At 41.3% G+C, this 3,845-nt stretch overlaps 1 long non-coding RNA gene across 1 annotated transcript; it reads left to right on the top strand.

The window, feature by feature from the left end:
• Positions 1–2,435: 2,435 nt before the first annotated feature.
• Positions 2,436–2,925, top strand: LOC123485507. The gene is made up of 2 exons (XR_006659035.1): positions 2,436–2,517; positions 2,704–2,925. It is a non-coding gene; the product is annotated as an uncharacterized LOC123485507 (long non-coding RNA).
• Positions 2,926–3,845: the final 920 nt, after the last annotated feature.

The following is a 3,845-nucleotide window of genomic DNA, read 5'->3' as shown; positions in this document are numbered from 1 at the left end:
GGACAGGCCCGACACAGCTGCGATAGGCTATACCAGGGGTATTCAACAAAATTTAAAAAAGGTCCAGTTAGAGAAAATGTTTTGAAGCAAAGGTCCAGAAGATCATAATGTCTAACAATTTAGTGGTATATATATTTAAGTAGCCTAGTAGTTCTGAATGTAATCAATAACTGACCGTCTAATCAAATTAATTCAGTGCAATTCAAAAACTTGTTGACAATATTTATTATCACGAAACATAGAACTGAACATTAGGGTTGTCCTCGACTAAAGACATTCTTAGTCGACTAACATTATATGAGTTTGTCGACTCAATCGATTAGTTGATTTAATCGACAGAGCTGTGCAAGACTAGAAAAGCGCAATATAAATGTAGTTAATTAACCATCTGTAAAACGGAGTTTCTCCGAAATTAATCCTGCAAAAGCACCACTTTAAATCTCGTGTTCACCAGAAATGTTCTCATAAGTTACTTGGAAATGAGTAATTAAGCATGAATAAGCATAAAAAATGACTTATCGACTAAAGAAATCTTAGTCGACTAAGACCAAAATCGACCGATTAGTCGACTAATCGACTAAGAGGGCAGCCCTACTGAACATATATGTATGACTGTAGATATGTACAATGTGCTCTCATTAATTAACTAAATAAAACTAGGGCTGCATGTCAAAATAAGAGAAAATAAATAAAATGTGAAAATTGTGCATTTTCAAAAAAAGTGCTTAACTTCAGAAAAATAATATAAAGGGAGGAAAAGTTTGAATTTCCCTTTTCTGTTTCACATCTTGACTCAACAGTCTCAACCAATTTTACAAATAATAAATCTCAACAGATCTTAACAATTGAACAGTTTTAGAGTATCACTTTCTTCCCCTCATATCCCACTCCACCATGTTTTTGCTCAGTGAGAGAATTGAGCTTTAGCCTGTCTTGCCAGAATTTTAAACCTGGGCTTGAATGGAGTCAGGGCCATTCTCATACACATGTGAAGGTGCTCATTGGTGAGCCTGGAACGATATTTAGTTTTAATTATGTTCATTGTGGAGAAAGCTGCCTCGCAGTTGTATGTGGAGCCAAACATGGTCAAGATGTATAGGGCTACTTTCCTCAGACCCGGAAAGCAGTCTCAGGGACCATTTGGAACCAGAAAGTGGAAGGGTCAGTTCTTACAAACTGCTCTTTCAGGGCCACATCTGCTTGGAGATCAACCAATTGCATCTGGAGAGACCCAGCATTTACCCATTTAAAGTGCTGTGTGACTTCCTTTGAGAACCCCCTGACATCTGTGATCAGAAATGGGTTCTGAATGAACATGGTGAGCTGCTCTCCAAAGCTGAAGCTGTCAAAACGGTTGCTGAAGTTTACAATCAGCTTATCAATAAAATCAACAAAAGAAGACAAATCTCTCTGTCCCTGAACCTGTTCCTGCACTGCTGGGAAGTGTACACAGTCTCCCCTGCAGGTCTTCCTTGAACACTTCAAGTTTCCTCTGAAAGGAGCGGAACAGCTGTCATCAGTTCACAAATTGAATTGTCCTTGCCCTGTAGCCTCAAATTCAGTTCATTCAGATGTGACGTGATGTCAACCAAAAAGGCCACATTATCCATCCATTTCTCATTTTCTAAAAAGAGAGAAAACTGTGTTGCCTTCTGACTGCTTAGCTCTGCCAAAAAGATGCTAATTCCCTCCTGATGGACCAAAAGCGCTCTAGCACCCTGCCTTTGCTGAGCCATCTCACATTGTTGTGCAGCAAAAGATCATCAGCATTGGCATCAACTTCTCTGAGGAATTCCCTAAGCATGCGATGCTGGTAGGAAGAGGATGCCCTGAGAAAATTTATCATTTTCATCATTGTATTCATCACCTCAGCATGCTCATCTGACAGGGAGGCACAGAGGACAGATTGATGAATGATGCAATGGTAAGATAAAAGCTCAGGATTGTCCCCTTTCAGTCTTGCTACAGCTCCTTTTTCTTTCCCTATCATAGAAGGGGCTCCATCTGTGGTTATTGAAACCACTTGTTTTGGCTCTATTCCTCTTTTGTTAACATCTCCTTAATGGCCAGGTAGATATCCTCTCCTCTTGTACTGGTCTGAAGGGGAGTGACACCTAACATGTCTTCACAGAATGTTTTCTGGGCTGTGTTGAAAAACCTGGCAAACACTAACAGCTGAGCATTGTCACATATGTCAGTGGACTCATCCACAGCTAAGCCTACACATGGTGCCTTATGCATGGCTTCATCTAGCTGGGTTAGCACATCCTGAGTTAATATTTCACTTTTCTTTGTGGCAGATGATGCTGACATGGGAATTTGCTTTATTTTATCACAAAGCTAATTTTTTTGTTTTCCCTCAAGTAGTGTTTCAGCTACTGCACTCATGCATTCTTTGACAACCCCCTCCATCTGTAAATGGCTTTTGTGTTTACCCAAAATCCAAGAAACTCTGAGGGAACACTCAAGAGCACGTTGTTGGGCAGTGAATGTGTTGCTCAGGATCCTGGTGGACTGGTCATATTGGGCTCTGAGACTACTTACTTTCTGTGATCTCAATTCAGATTTGAGTGGGTACGTTTGTTCAAAACCTTTATGTTTTGTCTCATAATGGCGTTTCACATTGCCACTTTTAATAAGTGCCACGGTTTCTGCACATATGAGACACACTGGTTTAGTGCTCCCATTGGGAAGTATGAACAGAAATGAGTCTGTCCATTCTGGATTAAATGCTCTGTTTTCATTGTCCACTTTTTCTTTTTTGGAGAGTGCCATTTGTTCCTTATTTTCTCTAACTGTTACCCTTTTTCTGCCTCACTCGTCTGTTTCGCTCCCTTTCTCCGTCTCACTCATATTTTCGTCAACTTTCTCCGTCTCACTCGTATTTTCCTCAGCTTTCTCCGGCACACTCGTCTGTATCTCTCCCTTTCTCCGTCTCATTCGTCTGTTTCTCACTCGTCTGTTTCGTTCCCTTTCTCCGTCTCATTCGTCTGTTTTCGCTCCCTTTGTTTTCTACATATATCTCTATCTTTTAATCCGACTTTCTTTTCCTTGGTAACTTGCCTCTAAAACTCTCATCTGTCTGCACTGTAGAGTCCCAATGTTTACCGCCAGGAATGCAAAGACTTCATTGGCTGAGTGGTATCACGTGGGATCGCTTAACTCACATGCAATTGGTCGGTGAGTTTCCTCATTCACAAAACGAGTACCGTAAAGACTACAAAAGCTGTGCATATTAAAATAGAAGCGCCCCGTCAGGTTTTAATTCGTAATCTTTTGTTTTGGTCCGGGTCCGTATGGGACGGCTTCTGGGTCCGGATCCGGACCGCGGTCCGCCTGTTAGTGACCTATGGGCTATACAAAACGCTACAACCCAGCAGGCTCGTCGCCGACAGAGAAACAGCCCAGCAAGCAGCAACCGAAAACCGAGCCAGGCTGCCAAGAGCTCAACTCATTCAACGCTTTCTATAGCACTACTAAAGGAAAGTGCTTATTCCTCAACAAGCTCTGTCTCGCTGCAGAATTAGACGGTCATCCACGTTCTGCAAACGTTACATTTTGGAAGTTGCCCCAAACGTCAAATGTCTAAGTGTTTTTGTTGCTTCTGCTGTTCTGTATCGTTCCATTTCTCCAAACGTCACATTTCAAAGTTAAGGGTTAAGTTTAGACACTCATTCTGAATGGTTAAGGCAGTAGTTCCCAAACTAGTGGTTGAGACCCTATGTGTGGTCGCCTGAAATGAAAATGGGGTCGCGGAGAATTTCAAAATCCTGGTATATTATATCATCTTTGTCTCTCAAAATCATTGTAATGTGGTTAACCATAACAAATCTAAATGAAAATTC

The sequence above is a fragment of the Coregonus clupeaformis genome, unplaced genomic scaffold (assembly GCF_020615455.1).
Source record: "Coregonus clupeaformis isolate EN_2021a unplaced genomic scaffold, ASM2061545v1 scaf0714, whole genome shotgun sequence".
Lineage (NCBI taxonomy): Eukaryota > Metazoa > Chordata > Actinopteri > Salmoniformes > Salmonidae > Coregonus > Coregonus clupeaformis.
The sequence above is the reverse complement of the archived record's forward strand: the minus strand, read 5'-3'. Positions and strand labels throughout refer to the sequence as shown.